The following is a 24,168-nucleotide window of genomic DNA, read 5'->3' as shown; positions in this document are numbered from 1 at the left end:
GAATATCAGCAGTTTATAAATAGCTTCATGCAGTCCAACATTCAATTCTGGTCACAGTTGCCTCCCCCATGGACAGATATACAGAGCATAACTGGAAATTTTACTGGCAAATCTGAAGAGGATGAAGACTGAGCAACAAGGGAAGATAAAAGCCTTGGCCTCTTCACATTAGTACATTTATCAATTCAATTCTCATAACCATTCAAATGAAATTCTCATTCTAGAGCAATTGGAAATTATATAAATAAGAATACAGATAATTCTGAATGTTAGTAATAAGAATTAACCAAGACCAAATGTTTATTTGATCTTCAGGCCGTGTGTGTTGAGTCCTTTATAATATAGTATTAAAAGTGTCAAGAATTTTTATATGCAACAAAATTATTGCTCTTTTTTTTCTCTATGAATCATAGGAAAAAATAAGATATGGATTCCTTTTGAATGAATTTTTCAGATGGGAAAAAAGATTTTACAAATAGAATATGTAAAATATTCTGATGTATGTAAATATGTAAAATATTATGTAATTACATATTACATTTACAACAATATGTAAAATCTAGATGACACAAAAAGTTTCACAAAAAGATTTCCTCAATTATCAGAAATTTAAGCACACAAAAATGCTCTACCAGAGAATCCAGGTAGCCAGACAAGACTCCAGTAATGTCATATTTATAATTAAGCTCAAAACACTGACAAGTGCTCTTGAAGAAAATATTTTTTAGGAGGATTATTTTAAAGGTATTATTTCTTCACTGTTTCCTTACAAAAATATTTTAAAGACAATATTACAAGATTATATAAAGTCAATAGATAAAGTCAAGTATCTGCTATTCCTTTTCTGCCTGTGAAGATATCTATCCTCACAAAGTTGGGAATTAGATTGTCCCAGAATTTACTTTTATAAAGAAATACATATTGTATCTTTTGAGTTTTGTTATCCCATGAGTAAATATATAAATAATATCTAAACACTTTTCCTAGTATATTCTTAAAAATCAGAACTAGACAGTTTTAGCTGTAATTCTCCAGGTGCTGCTTTTCCTCTCTTTATTATTTAGAGATACTATGTCTTTTATTTACCTTATCTCAGTGTATTCTTTCTTTCAAAGATCTTTCTAATGTCCATAAAGCTTTAGAATAAAAAAATTCAAAGACAGTTTGTGTCTCTTTCTTCACCAGGATTTATGGGTAAAATAGGACCCTTGTCTTTCAATAATTGATTAGAAGTGGGTTTAATATGGTTTAATTTTTTTGTATTTATTTATGTCCTTTCAATTATATTTCTTCTTTTTTTTTTTTTTTTTTTATTTGTGCATTTGTGTTGAGTATCTGGTCATAACATTTTCTGTAGAAGATAATGGAAAAACTGTTCCTGTAGTGTTTTGCTCTTCAGAGTAGTCTGCTTGAATGCCCTTTCTCCCTGATAGGCAATATAACTGGATTTTATTTTTCTCTTCTTCTTAACATGCACTCTATTATCATCTCTAGCCTCTATGGTTAGAGAACTCTAGCTCTTTTCTCTCCTTAACCTTTCTGACAGTATCCTTACATGCCTACTTGCCCTATATCTTCATACTTCTCTTCAGTAATATATGATTATTTCTATTTTGTGAATGACCTTTTTGATTTCAGTGCCATGAAATTACTACTGAAACAGTCAAATATGCCTCATCCTATGGTTTACCCTTGTCTGTGGGCTGAATTCATTAGCTTTTGTAGTCATGAAACTTTTTTGTGAGTGTCAGCTCACTGTATTCCCTTTTTGCTGCATAACTTTTTCCTAAGAGAAATTAAATATTTGACTTACTGAAGTCAGCTTTTCAAAGAGCATTATTTTCCTTTTCAACCCTTTTTCTTACTAAGTCCTTTAATAAAAATAACTTCCAGTCTTCAGGTTCTTATATTTCTCCATTTTTAATAAGAAGAAAACAAATTTAGCTGATATTATCTCTTTATAATTGGCTTCACTCACTGAACTGAAATGTTAAATTATAAAGAATTTCCCATGTCAGTGAATTCAGTATATTGCACTTGACAAGCCTTACAACTACTGATCTAAACTGGTCCATCTGAATCTTAAACAGCTTCATGTAAGAAAGTTATAAACCTTACGTTCTTGTAATTTATAACCCAACTGTTCTTATTGTGTGCATTAAATTCTTGTGCCAGTTTCATTCTTTATTCTATTTGTTTTTGTCCTTCATGTTGCCACCTTATTCCCTTAAAAAATTATTATCAACACATCTTAAGAACATACTGAGCTGTTTATTCTACTGCCTTTTTCAAAAAGAGCATTTAATAATTGGTTCCAGCTAGGCTCTCAAGATCTGTATTTGTATCATCTTGTATCTCTAGAAGTGGAGCTGAATCAACAATAAGATGGGATTCGAGTCTAAAGTTACCTTCACATTATTAAGGAACTTTAAGATCTGGGGTTTGGTAGTACTTGAATCTTTTGCTACAGTCAGGGAAATCATCTTGTCATTAAAGTCATTAGTCCGCTTGCATTTATTCCACATTTGCCTGAGTGTTGCTGTGATCAAATGTCTCATAGAATTTATCCACTAATGAGTGGAGAGACTTTTAGGGTCATTTCAGATAAAGATTTTCCAATTCTCCAACAATCATGATGGAAAGTGCTAGTACATTAATTTCTTGCATTTAATATATGTGACTAGGCTAAATAGAGAATAAAACTCAACTTAATAGTTTACATAACTGCAGTAACTACAGGAATAAAAATCCCTGTATAACATTAGGTACTAAATGAAAGAAAAAGAAAAGTATTTAGCATTAAATTAAAAAATACAAATATTAAGTTTTTTACTTATTTTTTATTCAACTGTCTTACTTTGCCCTAAAGTTGCACCTGTGAGAAGTTTACATAAGCATATTTTTCACACCAGCTGAAAAAAAACTCAATAACCAAGTTATTTTTTCAAGCAGTCTAGCACAAAACAAACAAATACATAAATATTGGAAAATATTTTATGTCCTACCATCTGAAAATGACTCTACACTGCTCAAGAATAAGCACTTAACATGCATCCTCAGTTTTGGACTTCTAAATGTCATCTACTATTTTGCATTTTGGAAAACTGTCATTAGTGGGGTCAGAATCAAACATAGGTTTTCCAGACAAAACATTCACCTTTAATAATGGTTTATAATTATTGTCTTTTCCTGAGTAATTTCTAGAAAATGGTGAGTTGTCTAAAATGTGTATTATTTGTTCGCAAGATGGTATTTCTGGGAAATCCAGGGGAAAAATAGTGAAGAAAATTTACACATTTTTTTCAGCCCATGGGACTTTAACTTTCCTTGCTGAGACCAAATGACTACACAAGAATATGTTCTCTTTATCAGTTCAGTGTTGGTCCATACTGCCTTGTATTGTGAGCTTCAGAGCACTTCAGAGCGAGGAAAAACTGTCAGGACCTTAATGCCAGCTCCAGTCTCCTTTCAGGTGCACTGCCTGGAACAGGCCTAAGTAAAGGTGGCTGCAGCCCAATGCATGGCAGAGACTTTTAGTTTTGAAGTCTTGTACTGGGCACAAATCTCAGGGTCAGAGGAGGCTGAAGGGACTGAGCAAAATGTGAGGCAAGAAGAAGGGAAGTTAAGACAGTTCATGTCTCTGTTTCTCAATACATGAATCAGTAATTAAAAGCTAATGTTAACTGGTTGCAAATAAAATTAAGGAAAATTTCCCAAGTCAAGACCTTTCTTACCAGCAGCAAAACTGTGAGTTCACACTATATTTAGGCTAAATCAAAAAGGTGAATAGAAAGAAGTATGGTCATGAGATTTGTCATGCTTGAGCCTGCCTGTGCCATCCTCTGGCAGTGTAGTTGGAGGTTTAGTGTTCTAAAGATGTGCCACATAAGTAATGGGAGACAACCATTGTTAACCATTGATTAGTAGACATGCTTATATTCACTGGTGCTTGTTTTTCTCAGTGGCTATCAAAGGCAAAATGATAGTGCAACTTTTAGAAGAATTGCATTTTACAGTAGCATTTGTGGAAAACACAGCATGAAGTTTCATACTAAGTCACACAGTGGTGATGAATCCTTTTTGTGTCCTGCTTCCTTGAGAAGCCGTGGTGCTGCTCCTTAACTCTAATATGGCATTTATATCAGCTAGTGACAGTAATGCTAGCACTGGTAGGTTTGCAGATGCTGAGCTGTGATTATAGATGTGAAACCTAATATTTTTCTTTCCTCACTCTGGATGCTCAATACTTTTTGAAGTAACATTGAAACACCCATCTCCATGTCTCTTTTGATGTGATGGGAATTTAGTGGGCAATTACATGGGACCATAGAGATGAAAAACGTGGTTATTATTTCAGTTGAATGTGTAGCATGTTCCAAGTACCTTTAGAATGATAAAAATAAGTTGAATACAATTTTCAAGACTGAGATATCACTAAGCCACTTACTTGAAAAATACCACTTTCACCTGAAAAATTGCCTAATTTTTTTCATTTCATTGTTCATCTAATGTTAAGTTGCATCAAAGCTAAGAAAATATATGAATATAACTCAATAATTTGCATCTAATAGCAATTGTATGTGCTCAGCATCAAGAATTAAATGAAGAGTGTTGATAATCTTCATGTAGTTTGCTTTGAATAAGTGTAGAGTTAAAACTAAACCATACTATGTTGAGTGATTTAGAAAATGAGTGGTCTAGGCTAAAGTCCTAGAGACCCTTTTGAGGTTTTTTGTTGCTAGCCCTACTTCAAGTTATATGGTTAAATAGCATTTGTAACTAATAAATGGGGTAAAATTAAATAAAATGCTGGTCCTACCCTAATTCTTGGTAAGACTTGTTAAGTACTCAAATGTGGCACTATAAAAACAGAAGCAAGGATTGAGCAGATGGAGCAACCACTTCACTAATCCTATAGTATACTCCTGTTTCATGACTGAAACTAATGTGCAGTATACTTTAGGAGATCATGTTCATTTTTCCTTATGGGAAATGCTTAGTCTTCCTATCAACAGCAGAACATGCTGGCATCTCGCTCAACAATTATGGAATTAAAGAGCAACTCACTGTTTCTTCGGGATAAATGGAAACAAAATAACTTGTGCCTTTATTGCTATGATATGACTTCTGTCCCAGGGGCCAGGCTGAGCGTGAACACACAGCTGTGAAGAGAGTGAGGAGACAGCTGAGGTATTTCCTAATATTTGACTGCTTGGCTTTCAGCACTAATACTGACATTTTAATGTAATTTTGTTTATAATATAAAGAAAATGAACTATTTAACTTGCCTATGGGTCTATTAGCTATCTTTTAGAGGCTGAGAATCAAATCAGAATCAAACTCCTTTTATTTGTTTTCCCTCTTTTTTCTCTAGAGTGCGGTAGCATTCCTGTTTCTTTTCTATGTCAGCTATTTCCTTCAGTAATGTTTAACTTGCTTCTGGCGTCTGAATTCTGATGGCTTAAAATTTCAGATCTGATTTCCTTATCATCATTTGTCCAGTACTTAGCTTCAAGTGTAAGTAACTATTACACTCTATGTGATATTTCATTTCTTTACCTGAGTAGGGAGTGTTGAGTTGAAGGTCATTGATCATACCAGAGTTGTTGCACATGCCAAAGTTGTATTCCAGTTTTAATTTCAAGTATTCTTTTCATTTACAACAAGTGTTTGAATGAAATGTATTTGTGTCACTTTTTAAAATTTTCTAGGGATAAATCTCACTAATTATTTTACAACTATTGCTATATAGAATGAATAATACTGAAAAAGATGAGAGAAAGTGGTATAAAATATATATTTAATATAGGTTTCTGTGGATGAAAGTATAATATGTTTCTAAAAGTGAACAGCTATATATACATGCATGCATACATACATATATATTTATAGCCCACTGTTAAACTGAATATAATAATCTTTTGATTCAAAGCTAGATAAAGCTTGGTTTCATAACTGTATGGTATCACAGTTAAAAAACCACACACATATTTAGCATGTCAAGTGTTTTCTGTTGCAGATTATTATTATTCTGTTACAGATTATTCTGTTACAAACTTTTCTCTGTACAACTGCAAAAATTTTATGATTTAGTAAGTGACTTTCCTTCTAGAAGCAGTGATTTTATTGTCTCTTGTGAGAGTCTCCTCAGATTTAGTGAAGTTTATATAACATTAAATATGTTTTTTCCCCTTTCTCTCTCATATTCCTTCAAGACTTCCTGCCAAAACCACTGAATGTTCCCAAGCTAGACTCTTGCCATGGAGACATAGTAGACATAGTGTGGTATCACTGAAAACGTTGTTGTCACAAGGCCTTTATGTGAAGAGGTAGAAACAAACCCTTCCTCCCCAAGACAGCTCTGTGGAGCTGAATTCCTCCCAGCCCATAAGATGCTGACAGAGACAGGCATTCTGGATTTCTTTCTTTCAAAACAACTTTCATACAGGCAAGAGGCTATCAGACATTAGTGATGGGAATGAAGGGGGAAAGGACAGATTCATCAGGAAATACTAGATCAATACATGACTCTGAAACTGCTTGTCATGTAGAAATTAGATAGGCAACACAGCCTATGTATAACGTGAACACAACAATGGCATTACCTAGAGGGAAAAAAGAAAAATCTTTCATAACAAGAAAACTTTCATTGCAATTCTGTGTCTTGATTCAGTAGTCTAGCTAGAATATCCCAGGGAAATGATACCAGCATAAAGAGATTAAAAGACAGTCCCAGTACACATCTTAGCAGAATTCAGTTTTGTATTCTCCTGTCATAAAATACAGTAAATATTTCTATGAGCCATATTGATATTTTTTACAACAAGATTGTTAAGGACAATGCCCCAGTATCTTAATTACAGATGGTGGTAGTTTTGAATTATGTAAGATTCTTTTGCTGCATTGGTAATTTCTCTCTGAGATTTTACAAAACTTTTTATTTGGATGCTTTTTGTTGAATTACATTAGTATTCCATAAGAAAGATAAAGTGTACGAAGGAGTCTGGAGTAATGCTTGTCTCTGAAATGATTGAAAAAAATCACAGTCTATTTCAGCATTCTTCATAAGAAATTTGGACAATTATGTACTATGGCTTTGAATTATGGATAATTTACTCAATTTTTCTGATATGTTAATTTTAATAGACTGCATTCTGAAACCCTTTCACTAAAAATTTGCAAGACACACAGCACAGAGTATTTGTAGTTAAACATTAACTTTGAAAGCACTGAAAAACAAGAGTTTTTTAACTTGAATTCCATCTCCTATTATTAATAAGTGTATATGCATATTACAAAACTCATATATGATGCATATGTATATGCATAATTTAATGCATATGTACATATTTAACTGCACCAGAATAAATCTTAAAATAAACTAAAAACTAAAAGTCTCTCTAAACACAGTGAAAGTTAAAAAGAAAAACTTTTAGGTTTGCTTTACAAAATCCACCTAGTGATCCTATTGTATGTTAGTTTGACCACGACCTATTAATTCCCTCAGCAACTTTAAGGAATAGTGATTCTTTATTTTCATATAGAAATAGAAATTTCTATAAACTTGAATACTGAATATTTTGTACTGATTCATATGCTTGGAAGGGGTCTTAAGGGTTTCATTTCACAAAATGTTGGCACCTAACTACTTTTGAGGGCAACGTTCTGCTCAGAAATGGTGTTGAAGGCCTAAAGGTTACAGTAGGAGCCTGCATACCCTCCAACTGCCATGACCCCTCAAATTCCACAAATATTTCCCCTGTGAGGCTTAGAGCTTCTGATTGCTTGCAGAGCTCTGACCCTTGATCAACATAACTTTCCAAAAAATGGATTTAACAGAGCCAAAAAACTCAAGTTTTAAGGGTGATAATAAGTGAAGAAGGATTTTTTTTTTCCATACAGTTATATCTGGCAGCTTTATTTAAGTTAGTTGCATCTGTAATTTGAGATGCAGCTGGTAGTATCTGAGAATTTTCTCTTAATAAATCCATCTAGAGTTGTAGCAGGCTGACCAGTGCCTTTGATCTTCCCCCACTTCCTCTTAAGGAAGTTTATATTCCCATTCTGTGAACTTCTGCCCTGTAAATCTAAGTTTTCTAAGATAGGAGAAGTGCTTTCTGACCCACAGAGAATGTGAAGCTGTTTGTGGATTCTTTTAGATATCATGCCTGCTGTATGGTTGTAAAGCATTAGGTCAACAACCCAGGGAATTCCTTTAAAACCTTGGTTACTCTGGAACTGGGAAGCAGAATAAAGTGTCTTGACCTGGCTGACGTGGATTATCTGTAGGCAGTAACTGTTGAACTCAGTTTTCCCAAGACAGGTATCAGCTCTGATAATTTGCTGTCTTCTTATTAAAAGAATGTCTATCTAATAAAAATACTCAGGTTTAAGAGTCATATATATATTCTTTAATGTAAACACATGAGAGATTTTCAGGTTATATATAGAAATAACATCTCCTTTTCCTTAGAGAAACTCATCAAGAAGTCTTCAATTTTTTACTGTTAATACTACCAATTTTTGATTGCATTAACATCTTTTTCCATCAATTATTTAGCTCTTGGTTTTAAATATTCAACTAAAATGGATAATAGTCCACTGTAGACACCTAACATGAAGCTCTGTGATGCACATCAAAGGATTTATACAAAAAAGGTATATATTTCAGTGATTTTTACCTAATGATGAAATAACTTTTGACTTACAATTTCCATCAATAATAGCATTGCTTTCATTATTTTTCTGAATTTAATAATGCAATTGTAATGCTATCGCACAATGGTAGTGCGATCTATCTACAATCAGTAAGCATTTAGCATTTTGACTTTCCTAAATATAAAAATATTCATACTTAGAAATTATTGAAAAGCTTTTAGGTCATTTTGCTGTTCACTGAGAGTCATTTGGGAAATGCAAGACTCTACATGATTCTCATTAAGTGAAATATCTGCAATGATAATATATTATTGTGTCATCTGCTTAAGAAATTGGTATAAATTAGCACTTTAATATCTGACCTAATATTAATCAGTACAATATAAACTATGTGCAAATTAGGTATATCAGGATTAATGGATTTTCCAGTCTTGTCTGAAATTAAGTTTGAAAGTACTCGGAAAGAATATTTTAGTCAAAAGTCCTCAACGTATAGATCTGCATTGTGGTACCCAGGCTTAGCCACAGGATCCAGCTGGATATTGACACACAGGGATACCATCTCTCCATGCCTCTGAGACCTACATATTTGTAGGCCAGAAATATGAGCATTACACAGTCTACTGGCTCCCCACATCTGGACAAGAAAGTGTGGCTTGAGCTGTGACTTACTTGCCTGTTTTCTATCTAGATTGAGCAAATTGCTGACTATTAGGACCAGACATGTCCCCAAACTTGAGAAATCACTTCAGTCTTATTTATGTCTTAACGTAAGTTAAAAAAGGTAATATAGGTAGGAAAAATAATTGTATCTGGAGTATCAACATATTTGCTATTTATAAATGTCAATGTTAGCAATTGGATCACTAACTAAACTATTGATTCCATTGTAAAATGTGCATTCAGAAATTTGAAACACTTCCAAAAAGTGTTATACTGATATACTTCATCCTGGATACTACAATAATTATTTTTTCTAACTCCACTGCGAAGCACATATTTACATTGAAAATACAGTTTTGCAAAAATATCTTGTGTACTGCAGGATGAATCAGAATATTAAATACAGAGCAATGCCTGCCAGCTCTTGTGCATGTTAATAGCCTTTATTCAGGAGTTTGTCTGACTTTAATGAAATTCATGATGCACTTATTTATCAGTGATGTCAGAAGGACTAATCTGAAGGATTTCTGGAGCAGCAGTTGGCTCTGCTGTTTATCCTAGTGACACTATTTCTAATGAGACTGCAGGCTTAAAGTCCTTTCCAGCTTTAATTGTGGTCTTGCTTTTCTTGACATTGAGACAGCAGTGGCACTGGATTGAGAGCCTTTGTGTTGGTCTCTGCAGCAATGACCTCAGTAATCGTGTCCACTAGGGCACTGACAGGAGTGTCAGGAATAAAGGCTTCCCAACCGCTGTCCTGTCTGGGACAATAAGAGAGGCTTCTTTATGAGAAGATGAGGATTTGGTGCCCATTATGTAGAAAAAGCTCAGAAACTCTTTGTTCCTCTGTCCTGAGTAGAAGTCTTACCTGCCCTATGCCTATTTTGCTGCATGTAGCTCTCTAACCTCCAGGTTCATGGTTGTGCACAGCAGGACCTGGCTGGTGTTTACTTGTTCCTTCACATCCCGGCAATTCTTGCCCTGCCTGATGCTCAGGCAGTGTTCCTCAAGGATAGAGGTAACCTGCCAGTCCCAAGTGGCGTCCTCATTTATGTGATTGCAGCACATAAAGAGCAGATTTTTTCTATTCATTGCAGTGCATGATATGCCTAAAGGTATAAAGATCAAGTTAATAATCTGTCTCATTTTCCAGAGGCGTCTTCTGTCCCCTAGGTTCCAGCATGGAGCTACAGGGTACAGTGTCCCCACTCAAGAGAGTGTTTACACTACATCTCCATTGGACACAGATTCAGCTCTGAGTTTCCAGTGCTGTAACTTTGCCATCTATCCACTAAGCACTAGAGAGGACTACCCAGAGACAAGGGCCATGCTGCCTAACATCTTGAGATTTAACATCCATTACATCTGTAGCATTTGTAGATACCAGACACCTATTTGTCTTTTTGGACATGAGAAAGAAATACAAACTACTGCACTCTCTTGGTTCAGTTGCTAGGCACACTAAAAAGACTGTATCAGCACAATGTGATCCGCTCCTGAGTGAACTCTGTTTCTTCTCGGAGCTGCTGCGGTCACAAAGGTGTAAAGGTGACTCAGGAAGATGCCTGGAGTGCCAGGGTTCTCCATCCTGAGAAGTTTAGATTGGACAGAGACATTTAAGTCTGTTTTACTGGGCTGAGAGAAAGAAGGTTAATGAAGATAGTGAACATTTTAATTTTGCTAATGCTTGAGGGTAGACTCCCCAGTGTGCTTTCTTCTTGCTGCGTGCTGGTGCAGGGCAGTCTGAGGTGTTGGATGTGCAGGGTTCTGAAGACAAGAAAAGACCAGAAGTGACATGCTGAACTTTCCATAAAGGAAATGTGGAATTTGTGCTCCTGGCCTGCTGGTGTGTACATATGCATGCTAATTAGAGTCCGTAGTTATAGTTTCTTTCATTAACTTGTCTTTTGGAAAAGAGAAAGGTAAGAGATATACAGCTGCCAAGTACCTTTTCTAGAGAAAAGGATAACATTTTCAGTGAAGAAATGTTTCTTAATACTCAATCAAAATCTCCCCTGGAGCAACCTGATACTCTTTTCTCTTCTGTTTCTTGCTACAAGAAGAGCCAGGCACCCACCTGGCTACACCCTCATTTCAGGCAGTTGTAGAGAGTGATAATGTCTCTCCTGAGCCTATTTTCTCCAGGCTAAACCACCTCAGCTCCACCAGCACCTCCTCATCAGACTTGTGCTGCAGATGCTTTGCCAGCATCATTGTCATTTGATGGACATGTTCTTCCATCTCAATGCCTTCGTTGTAGTGAGAAGCCCAAAATGGAGGTGAAAGAAGAACCCCAACCTGTGCCTGTAGAGACCGAAAAATCTAAGTGACTGCCCTCTGTGGACATGTTGTGCAACTCCCGGAGGCCATTCAATGTGTGTGATATTTGCCAGCTCCTTATCTTAACTGCATTTCTCTCTCTTTCCTATTCTGCACAGTATCCACTGTGCTCTGCCTTCGAAGCCCTTCCACCTTTGCTGTGCCAGCGCAGAAGCTTTGCAGCGTGAGGTCAGGAATGAATAACTCACAATGTAACAGGGGCCAGTCTCACAGAGCAAGCTGGCAGTGTGGGATGTGCCTCCCAAAGAGCCAGTCCTCTCAAGGAGGTGGGATTTTGCAAAGCAGTATCCTTCAGCAGGTCTCCTTGCTGGGGACAAGGATGCCTCTCCATCTTCTCTTTTATATTAAGTGACTGAGAGGGGAAAATTCACTGAGAAAGTGTCAGTACTGTTCTAAGTGTCTGATATTCCATGGGGATCTAGAAAATGAGCAAAAATCAGTTTTCAGAAGTTTTCCTGGAGAAAGAATAATCAAGGTTGTGAGGAAGGGAACATGGTAGAAATATGCATGTCAGGTGTCAGTTGCTTAAACGTGTGTAGATGTATGGCACTGCAGAGCACTATAGCTGTTCGCTTGGCTCTAAGTATTAGCTTTGAAAAAAATTATTAAGGAAAGGTTTTGGTGCAAATATCTCAAAGATGGTATCCTGTATAAGTGATCCAGTCATAGCTACCTTTAAGCTAAATCTTTGGGCAGCTATCTGGGGACTGCACAGTGGGGAGAAGTCTTTAAAAGAAGAATGAACTGCCTACAAATACAAAAATGCCAAGAACTTTTATCTGAAGCCTTAGCAGCTGTTCAAAAGTGGCTCATCAGTAGCCAGTAAAAATTTATATTTTGCACAATATACTCTTTTGTCAAGGGATGCACTAAATGTCCAGCTGGTTCAGGCAGCAAAAAAATACATAGTTTTGCATATATTCCTACTTCAAGAGTTTAACAGAAAGCAGCATAAGAGAACACAAAGAAAATATTTCTTACCAAGCTGCTTCACTTTCCTTCTGAAGTGATAATGTAAAAATTATGCATTGGTCATTTTCTTGAGTGCTTAGTGTTTATATGTGAAGTAATTTTAGTCAAAAAAGGCAAAAGATTATAAGAAACACTTTCTTTTATGAGTTTCTGAAAACCAAGATTGCTTTAAAACTGTTATAAAAGTTTTTTTTGGCTTTCAACCAAAATTACAACCTGTAAGCTTTCAACACATTATTAAAAAGGAAGTCATTAATCTTTTATATGAGCTGTATTTTATTCTTAGTATGTCCTCACATTGTTATAGCTTTCTTACAATCTATTAAAGTCAATAAATTGAAAGAACACTCAATTTCGAGAAGTTCAGTTCAAAAGTCTTTATGTACTAGTACTGGAAAGCTTTTCATCTATTTAAGCTGTATATCATAATTATGCCACAAATATATAACTAAATAAAGCATCAAATTAAATTATTTTTACAATGCTACATTTTAGCTATAACAATAGCTCTAAAATTCTAACACATGCAAAAATTCTCCTATTCTATCAATAGTACTTCTAAATTTCATTTGCCTGTCTTTATTCTGACAAAATTATTTTCACTTTTATCTTTATGAGGACTATAAAAATAAAACATAAAAATAATTTATAAACAAAGGAAGCTGAACTTTAAGTGCTATCATTCAGTAAAAGAATTTTCAGTGACATTTTGTCAGTGTAAATATGTTTACTACTTTAATTGATGTGACTGAGAGCTTTTCTTTAAGAACCAAATGGAAAATATTACAATAACTTTAAAGTTACACTGTAAAGTGTGAAAATGTGAAAAACCATTTCAGATATTCAGTAATACTAAATTAATTTCTCTTCAGATATACTATCATAAGTACTAAGAAGTATCTGAATTGTCTTGTAATATGTTCTTTCATATTGAATTGTTTTTAAAATTAATTATTGTCTTATCTGAATAGATACTGTAATACTATAGTATGCAACTTTGTAAGGGAAGAATATGAAGCTATTCCACTCTGCCATTAAATATTTTAAAAACATAATTATATGCAGAGCATATACTTCTTCCATGCTTGATATAAATTTGCTTTTATTTTTTATGGTGGTAAGCTAGCACCCAAAGGCTAATTTTTGCATTCTGCTTACCATGAATTCAAGATTTATAAATTCTTGGTTTTGTTTCTGTTCTATTCCCAGCCTTAGTGGAGCATTATTCGTTGTCATAGTGATCCCAATGTAAGTGGAATTAAGTAAAAACTTAGTATATTTCTATCATTCTATGAACTTTAAATGTTCTTTCCCTCTTCCTTCCCTCTGCCATTCTTTTTAGACATGAAAACTTCTCTATTGCTGTGAAAAAAAATCAAAGCTGATATTGGCTGCTAAATTTAAAGAAAAAATCTGTATAAAATAATATGGTTTTTTTCTTCTTTATATTATTTTCCTGGACTTATACAGATTCATAGACTTCACTAGGCAAATTTAATTTAACATTTTCAGGAAAGTTAATATAAATTTCTGCAACAATTGTACTTGATCCCTCTGGAAAATGTCCCCCTCTTTACACTTCAGAAACTGCCTTAGCTAAAAGAGATGAATCTGTGTAAAACCAGCCCTTTTCCATCCTGTTTTCCTTCCTTACATCCTTAGGCAGCCCTCGAGGTTCACACAGGGCACAAGAGCAGTGGTGCCCAGTACAAATACCTGCTGACTTGGCACAGTGTCCCTCAGTCTAGCAGAGCTTTGCTCTAGGAATGGTGCAGGTTCACTGAATGGCCTTCAGAGCAGCTGCCAGCAGTCATTTCTGGCACATGACAAAAGGAGATGTGTGCCATGCAAAAGCCTTTTGCTATGTTTCAAGGGATTAAAGAATACAGACTGGAAGAATGTGGCACAAGGAGGGACTTGCCTATAATCCATGAGGACTACTAGAAAGAAAAAAATCTCCTTTATGATTATTAAATAGATTAGAAAGAACACTGGTGTGACTTCCCTTCCAGCACTGTTCTAGAGTGACATAATATGTCAATCATAATATCCTGCCCTTAGCACAAAGAAATATGAGGACAATATATTATAGATATGCAACATATGGAAATCAAAGCCATTTGAAAAATTATTTAAGAATCAATTCCAGGAATGATTCTGAATCACTATTTTCAGTAGCTTATAGACATCAAAAAAGAATCAGCAACACCTTTTGATCTGTAACTGGAGAGAAATTAAGAAAGAACATTCATTATTTACCTGCCTTTTCTTTGTCTATTGATATGAAAAATTACTCTGGGGGAGAGAAACTTAAACTGAACAAAAATTTCTGAGAGGGCAGAAAAAGGTGATTTCAATTTCAGTAGACTTGTGGCAATTTGCATAAAGCAGGGATCTTTCTTTCAGCCTTCTCAAAAAAAAAAAAAAAAAAGGGAGACAGAGTAATTTTTGTCTATTCATTATTTGATCAGTTTGGTTTGTATTGTTCCCACTCCTGTATCACAAGCAGAAACTCTTCAGTAAGAAATCACTTCTTTCTAAGAGATGAGACAAGAGCTAGAATTGTTATTATCTGAGGAGAATATTATTGTCATATAGTGTAAGCAATGCAATATATAAATGTCAAACATTAAAACCAAAGTATATATTGATTACTTTTCAGTGACTAGGATGAGACTTCTGTAGATTTGTAATTTTTTGAGCTTTTTTTCCCTTTTTTTTTCTGTGTGCACGTGCACAGCCTCATGATAAATGGCCAGACATGAGGCTATTACAAGCTGATACTATGAGAATCTTTACTCCCTACAATGCTTAGTGCTGAGATGATTTTCCTTGCTGGAAGCCTGAGGATGCATACAATTTAGACACGAGTTCTGCTTTTCCAAATTATTCTCAGATTTTTTTTTCTTTTGGCAGTTTGACATGCTCTCTTTGTTGTGCAATTATTATTGTTATTATAATTATAATTGTAATCATCATCATAATTTATAATTTAACAGTTTTATTATAGCTGTGTTAAATTCCCCACGGTCTAAGCAAATACACTATTGACCATCATTTATGTCAACAATAATAAAAGAAGTTATAATTTCAGCAATTTTCTTGCCTATTTGTAAATGGAGTTTTATGCTATCTACTCAGGTTTCATTTTGTCCTGAAGACCATAGTGTGCTTTAGTATGTGGAGGAATCACAGAAGCAATCTATCTGTCTACTCAAATTTTGTATTTAACAGGTAACATCACTAAGGATTTAATGGATTTAAGGATTCAAAAGACAGGCTGAATCATTTGTCATGGTACTGCATCCCTATGCTGTGTTCATTCTAAGATAGGGACATTATAAAAATATAATTTTATGCGAGACTATCATTTCTCATTTCAGCATAGGATAAAAATTTCTTGTTTCATTTTATCAGCAGCAGTATAGTGATGTTAATGAGTAGGAAATTGTATGTTATAGCATTGTCCAAGGTTAAGGGATTAACAATTTGCCAGAGGTACTGTGTTCTCTACTGACCTGTAGTTATATCTCTTGGCTCCTGAACCAATGTACTTCCCTTCCCTTCCCTTCCCTTCCCTTCCCTTCCCTTCCCTTCCCTTCCCTTCCCTTCCCTTCCCTTCCCTTCCCTTCCCTTCCCTTCCCTTCCCTTCCCTTCCCTTCCCTTCCCTTCCCTTCCCTTCCCTTCCCTTCCCTTCCCTTCCCTTCCCTTCCCTTCCCTTCCCTTCCCTTCCCTTCCCTTCCCTTCCATTTTTTCAAAGCATTTTCTTCTGCAGTTTGTAGAAGAGATGCTGGGACAGTAAGAAATATGTTCTCATATTCCTAATATGCCACTTATTGTAGCACTCTCCCCTTCTTATGTTTGTTCAATAATACTTTGGGAATTAGGGTAATCTGTTTTACTTTTGATGAAAACATTGCTGATTCATTGGAGACTCACAGGCAGATTTTCAGCTAGCTATATTCATTCAAATAAGGCATCTTAAGAGATAACACACTTCAAGCTGTGATTTGCCTTCCTTCTATCTTCCCCTTTGCACTTCTTATTTCTTCCCAGATATGAATTTTGATCTACTGTTGAGGGTGTGCTATGAGGCTGTGGGTTTACTTGAACATTGGTAACACTGATTAAAATACAGATGACTGAATATCATCTGCATTTTAATTGTTGTACAGATAATAGAATAAATTTACCATCAATCTACACTGGTAGTAATTACCATAGATATTCCTAATAAAGTTGGTGAGATTTGAAAAATGTATTTTCATTTCTTGTCTTTCAGTTTCTCATTTGGATCTCTACTAGGCATTCTACTAGGAGAGTTTTCATGTCTTTCTTATGAGCCGTTGTGAGATGACTTTGCACTGAAGTTTTCAGTTCCTGCATCTGGTGGCGCAAATGAAAAGTTGTAAGTATTTTTATTACTTTTTTAATTTTTATTTTTAATATTTAATATTAGGTAATGCAATTATATCTTTAATTCTCTACCGATGTCAAAGATTATATCCAGAGAGTTTCAGATTAGACACCTGGGCAAGAAAAATCTACTGGAAGGGCAGGGCAGCACTGGAACAGGGTACCCAAAAAGATTATATAATATCCTTGGAGATTTTCAAACTTTGGCTAGACAAATCCACAGCTGACCTTTTCTAATGTTAGTTATAGCCCAATTCCGTGTAGGAATTAACCTGCATGAATCCCATTGACCACCCCGTCAAACAGCACTTCTATCTTGAAAGTGGAAATGCTGTGACTCCATAAAACAGCCACCATCACAAAGGGCTGTACATAAGGACAACCTTCCTGGAGAATTAGTGTGTTTGGACTTGACGATTTTCAGGAACTGTTCAATATCACACCAACATCCTGTGATTTAAAGGGATGATAAAGAAGCTGGTCACTTTTCTTATGTAATTGACACAGTACAGAGAAGTGTGTTACAAAACTAGAGCATCATTTTCATAGTTTATTTTAGTCTGACAAGGAGTTGCACCTATGTTTGTTCTGGACTGTTTGCAAATTACATAGTTGCATCCTTGTGACCTGAGTCATACAGCACAGTCTAGGCAGGACAAACAAGGAACTCAACCTAGGTGTTTTTCAGCCAGTCTTTAAAACTCATATATCACTACATTATCAACAAATGATGATTCATGGTCAGCCTTTTGTTACTGGCATGTATTAATTGAATTATAACCAGTATCTTTTGCTATGTAAATTCATTGTTTCTTCTTTGCCATAGGCAAATGTGTTACTCTTGCTACACCTCAGCATAACTGATTAGGTTATTACAGAGTACAGTACAGTTCTTCTGTTCTTGTATTTTCATATTTCACTAAGGCAAACTGACTCACTATTTTTTTTTACTATTTTCTTTTATCTTCCATGTTACACTGCCTTGTATTTCTTGGTTTATTTTTTATTTAGTTAACTACTATTAACATGGGTTAATTATATAGAAATCACTCTAAGGCTGAAGAGGCAGCCAGTTTTTTCAAATTAATATTAGCCTATGCCGGGTAGATTTTAATGAATTATCCATAAAGCAGCATAAATGGAAATGGATATCCTGACTCTGCAATGAACAATAGAAGTCATTACACAAGAATAGGTCATGCTAAAGGTCCTTGAAAGACAATAAGCTGTCTCTAATTAATAGTCTGTGACAATGTGGACTTTTACATCCTTGGAAAATTAATTGTATAGCACTGGGAAGGTTTTGCATTTTTCCTCCTACTTGTCTCATGATGCTTGTCATGCATTTGGTATTTCCATTTTTCTACTGTGATAGGATTCTACCAATCTGCTTCAAATAAAATTTGGAGAAAATGACTATATATTTCTAGACTTCTCAAAATCTACAGCAATATCTTCAGACAGGACTCACCTTACCTAACTTTATTCTTGAAAAAATGGAGTAAATGGAAAGAGTTTACCTATTCAGAGTGCCTTTCTGAAACACTTAGCATAGATTTGATTACTTTATAATGAGTACCTGTGTAAGCACCATGGATTATATGACTAATGCTTAGGTGACTAAAATCAGAGGATTAATTCTTTCCCAGCAGTTGAAAGTGCTGCTGTTTCTGCTCACAGCACTATCAACCAGCTTCAAGGTACTGTCTTCATAGCTCAAAATGTGGGAGACAGTGACACAATAATTTATTATTTGCTTTATGCCTTGTCTAGGTCTGGTACTACATTACTAATCCCAGACTGTCTTTTTGATAACCCTATAAAAACTTTCCCCATAAAAATTCCTCATTAAATGTTTGCATCCACCAACAATGGGGACTCAAATCTCATGATCTCTGTCCCAGACCCCCTCAAATTCACTATCCAATATTTTGTCCCTTCTGTCCACTAATATAGCTCCTTGTAAATCAGGAATTTGTCAGTCCTTCAGTCCTTGAGGTACATCCAGGAGATGCCAAATTTGATGATGTTTCTGGCCTCCGCATACATTTTGTTTGTTGTCAGTACCTTCACATGTATGCTGCTGATGGTTTGCTTAGAGTATTTCCAAAAGTCATAAGGAGTGAGGAGTTTCTGGTGAGACATAAGCAGGACAGTCTGGCGCTCCACTGGAAGTTCCATTGTTGTGAAATACTTTTAGCATTATAGTTTCCATTCTTATGAGAACACTTTTCTCAAAATGTTAGAAAAGGAATGTAAGTTTCAAGACTTGCTGCTTTCTGGAAGACACCATAATATTCCTCTTGAGGACACCAAAAACCCTGTTGTACATTTTTGTCTTGCGTCCAATGTGCTTAATAGATCAGAGCTAAGGTGACAGTGGTGGGTAGGAACACTAATCCTATATAATTATTATTATATTCCTATCTATATATTTTATATATATTATAGTAGTAGTAGTAGGAGGAGGAGGAGTATATATAATTATATAATAATTATATAATTATAATCCTATATAAATTTATAACTATATAATTGTTGTCATCCCTAGCAAAGTCTCATTTTTTAAACCTTGTCTTCCATAGATAAAACAAAATAAAGAAAAAAAGAAAAGCAGCTTTCTCTTAGTCCAGAGTATAATGAAACACCAAGTAATATGTTTCACAAACACAAGAAGAATCAAGAAGTTTATTACGTCATGTTGGCCTTTTTCACAGTGTTAAATTAAATCACACATTGCTCAGACTTTTTAATTAACAGTATGCTATGTGGAGGAAGTCTTTCAGTAATTAACCTTTCAGTTAATCAAAGCATGTTTTCTGCTTCTCTTCATCTTAAATCTATTTCATGTTTTTTTTCTCCCTTTATTTCTTATCATTTATTTTGTGGTCTAGATCTTGCCTTTGAAATACTAAGATCAAGTCCCTGATTCACAGCTACCAAAATTTTGAGTTATACTGTAAGATACTAGAGAATGCTAAAGCTTATTTTAATTCTAATAATTCTGAATTAAAATATCAATTCTAGTATGATAGAAAAATAAGTCCCATGAGCCATTTTTCTTGGATAAAGTCATATGCACTAATAAAGATGTCCTGCTTTTCATTCAAAATCAATGGTTATTAATTTTAGGAATGTAGAATTCTTTTTGTAAAAGGAGACGTAACCTTTGCTTATATATACAATAGAACTTCATCAAACTGAAAACTGAGCTCACATATCACCTGCAGATTTTCTCTTCCTTTTCCACAATGTTTCAAATTCTTAAGCATTTCTTAGGTAGTAATTTTTTTCATTGTATTCTACAAAAATATGGAGTTATTTATAAAGAATGTTAGGAGGTTTACAAGCCAACATATACAGATTTGAAAGTATAAAGAGGGCAGATAAAAATCTGTGAAAGAATTGTCTGTTTAATAAAGTAATTTTAAAAAGTGCAAACTGTGAAAAATAGTTTTCTCCAGCAAAGAGCAATATTTTTTCTCTCTTGTATCCACTTAAGGAAGGAGAAAAATATATTTCAACTTGACTACATCTTCTAGTTGATGTTTTATCCATATTTTTGCTGAATTATTTAAATATTCATGCATGTGTGTTTCCATATTTTTAGCTTACATAAACTTATAAAAGCCTACGAATAATCTTCTAAAGAGAGAGCATGTAGTGACAGGAGTAGGGGAAATGGATTCCAACTGAATTAGGGAAAGTTTTAGATTAGATATTAGGAAGAAATTCTTTACTGTAAAGTTGGTGAGGAATTGGATCAGATTGACAGAGAAGCTGTGGATGCCCCATCCCTGGAAATGTTCAAGGCCAGATTGGATGGAACCTTGAGTAGCCTGGTCTACTGAAAGGTGTGCCTTCCCATGGTACACCGCCATGGGAGCTTGGGACTAGATGATTTCTAAGCCATTCTATGATCTAATTACTGAAATATTTTACATTTTTGCACTTCTTTATAAGCCATTGCACACTCTAAGCCAGTATAAAAACACAAACTGCATTGTCATGTAGTTTAACAGAAACAACAAGCAATACAAAATCACTGTGTACTTACTGAGCTACAGAACAAGAAATATTCATGCAAAATAAACAACAGAAAAATGCAGGTAATGTATAATATGCAATTTATTTCTAATAATCTTCATTTCTGTAGATAGACTAAAAAATAACTAGGCTCTTTAGTGCACACAAACTTGCTGGAATACCCTTATTTTAGGCAGCAAACCAACTTTTCAAGTATCATGTTAAAATATTGACATAGCTCAGTGGAATCACAGAGAGATGTTATTTCACTTAATGATATTACAAGGTTATATCATGTTGATGTTATAGGATTTGTACAGTCAGAGGTCGACAGAACATTAAAAGCCTAGGCTGATATCTACAGTCCAGATATATTAGAAAGTGAAGCAGAAAATGTTAGTTTTATAGTACAGTCTCAATGGTGATTAGAGCTTCAGTCGTATAAAAATGTTATTAATATTGAAAATCTTCTGCTTCTCCTAAGTCCAAGTATAAAAAATACACTGCATATGTCCTGAGCAGCCATTAGATACTATGTCATACTGAGAGCTGATGGCACCTAAAAAGCATTCTGGCTTTTTGTTTCATGTTCTGGAAGTCACCAGGAAGAATGAAAAGCAATCACATATTTTTCCATGTAACTTCACAGCTTTTCTTGAAGTGTCTACTTCTAAAACTCATGGTGAAGCATTAAAAATATCCAAAGCGCAAACATGCAGAAATTTTGCCAGCAAAGAATTCTAAAAATGTTCTAGTACATAATCCCCTCTTACTACCATATTAATTTCAATCAAAGATTGACAACTATGAAAGCCAGAATTTTAGGCTTTTCCCCTTCATTATTCTTCCTGTGCTTATTATCTGTATTAAGGATTCATATAAAATTAACAACTGTAAACTTAAAACAAAAGAAGCCAACTATCTGCCTGATTTTCCACTTACAGTCAATTCATTTTCCTCTAATTTACTACCATTATATATTTGAGTCTCATATTGGCAATATACAAATCAGCAAGTTGCTCTATGCTTGCTTGGCTTCATTTGCAGAAATGTTTAGTCCCACTTCCCTAATCCACACACAGAAGAACCTGTCATAAAACTTAGTTGCTAAATATTTACATTTGAAAAATATTGATCATCAGCAATACTGTGAATAATTTCTTTCCCAAGGACATTGTGCCTACAGTTGATGAAGATGCATCTATGGTCTCTAGAGCTTCCATTAAAAAGCATATTCTCACACAGCTTGCAGCCAGAAAGCAGGGCTTCAGCATGCAGGAACAAATCACTTGTTCTAGAAGGCAAACATTGTAAATAATGAATGCTCCCCTTCTTCCTCCTTTCCTTACCTTTTATATCTGACCTGACATCATATGGTACAGAATATCCCTTTGATCAGTTTGGGTCAGCTGGCCTATTTGTGTCCTTTCCCAGAATTTTGCCCACCCCCATCCTACTGAATGTTGAGAGACAGTCTTGGTGCTGTGCCAGTGCTGCTCAGCAGTAGCCAAAAGAAAAAAAAGTTGGTGTATTATCAGCATCTTTCTAGCTACCAATGCAAAGAACAGCACTGTGAGAGCTGCTGTAGGAAGATGAACTGCATCTCAGCCAGACCCAGTGTGTGGGTTGAATACCCCTGTCATAGTTTGACACTGGCACAATGCCAGTGCCCCCATGAAAATGTGATCTCTCCCTTGAATGCTGTGAAGTGGAATCTAGAACAGAGCAAAGCAGGCCTAAGCTTAATAACAGGGAAAAAAACTTTATTAAGCTACTACTACAAAAAGGGAAAAAAGAAAGGAAAAAGGAAAAAAAAAAACACACAAAGATCAAATGAAAACCTTGCAAAGCATTCCTCCCCCCACCACCCAACTCCAACAAACCACAGTGAGACACAATCTGGACCCCAATCAGGTTTCCACCCTCCAAACAATCAATACTCAGTCCATCAAGGGAACAGAGTCTCTCCTGTGCCACAGACCCCCCAAGAAACACAGCTCCACATCCTGTGTTTCCATGTCACACATGGCACCGCCCGGAGAAAAAGTTTGCCATGGTGACCCTTCTCCTTTCCATGCACAGTGATCTCACCACCAATGCATGGATGGACAGACTGCTTTTAGGATTTTTCCTTTCAAGGATGCCCTGCCAAGAGGGGAGAAAACAACAGTTCAGTTTTTCATTGTTTGGGACCACAGTCCCCCCCCATTTTCCCCTGGGGCCGAGGGCTCAAGAACAGAGATCATCTTCTCTTCTCTTTCCTTTCCAGGGCAGGGGGACGCCACCACAAACCCCCTAACCTTTTCTCTGTTCACTTTTGTCTTTTTCCCAGCTGAAGCAGGTCTCTTGACTCACTGGCATCCTCCCAAAACACAGTCCCTCTTGGAGGAGATTGGTTCAGGTTGTGGCTAATACGGAAAAGTCCAGCCAAAAAACCACTCCTTGTCCCTCTCCCATCTAGAATTCCTCCTTCCAACATCCCAGGGTCCAAGGTGTCCCTCTTCCTCCCTTTCAAACCGAGGAGGGGAAAGGAAAATTCACAAAGCTTTCATTTCTCAAGGAAGGGTTAAAAGTCCGAACTCCCAGGATGGCTCGATGCCCGGACATCCAGCAACTCCCACGCACTGGGCACCTTGCAGCTCCCCCCCTCCTCCTTCCTCGCGGTGGAATTGCTGACAGAACTGCCGATGTCTCCTTCTCTCTCCCTCTCAGGAGAGAAACTCTGGGGGGGGAACAGAGACATCCCAGATTTCTCCCCGCTTCCATCTGCAGGGGCCAGCCCGGTTCCAGTCCCTCCACCCTTGGCCCACCTCAGTCAGGCCATGGGCCTTCCCCTCCCCACCCAGCCATGGCCGGGCAGGGGAGAGGCTGCAGTGCACGCTGAGCGGAACCAAAGAGAGCGAGTTCCCCTGGGAATTCTGCTTTTAACCCCTCTGTGTTCTCAGAGGCATGTCCACCTTCAATTGGTCAATATCCAAATTGACCTCTTCCTTCCGGAAAAAATTCTCTTTCCGTGTCAAACCACGACAACCGCATAATGCATGGAAATGAAACAGCTCTCTGACTTACTGTCCTGCTATTCAGAAAACTTAT

General features: G+C 35.8%; 1 protein-coding gene across 5 annotated transcripts in view; it reads left to right on the top strand.

Annotated features, from left to right (window-relative positions):
- Window positions 1–24,168, top strand: part of MGAT4C (MGAT4 family member C) — a 321,254-nt gene that overhangs the window by 272,444 nt on the left and 24,642 nt on the right. For 3 of the 5 annotated variants that reach the window (XM_077783549.2, XM_085570192.1, XM_085570194.1), the window contains one exon: window positions 16,916–17,041. The gene's annotated coding sequence lies outside the window, so the exon portion shown is untranslated. Of the gene's footprint in view, window positions 1–5,374; window positions 5,518–8,560; window positions 8,659–15,774; window positions 15,868–16,915; window positions 17,042–24,168 lie in introns of all 5 variants that reach the window. The other 2 variants (XM_085570191.1, XM_085570193.1) reach the window with 2 other exon arrangements.

Source organism: Lonchura striata, chromosome 1A (genome assembly GCF_050655825.1).
Source record: "Lonchura striata isolate lonStrDom1 chromosome 1A, ASM5065582v1, whole genome shotgun sequence".
NCBI classification, from domain to species: domain Eukaryota; kingdom Metazoa; phylum Chordata; class Aves; order Passeriformes; family Estrildidae; genus Lonchura; species Lonchura striata.
The sequence above is the reverse complement of the archived record's forward strand: the minus strand, read 5'-3'. Positions and strand labels throughout refer to the sequence as shown.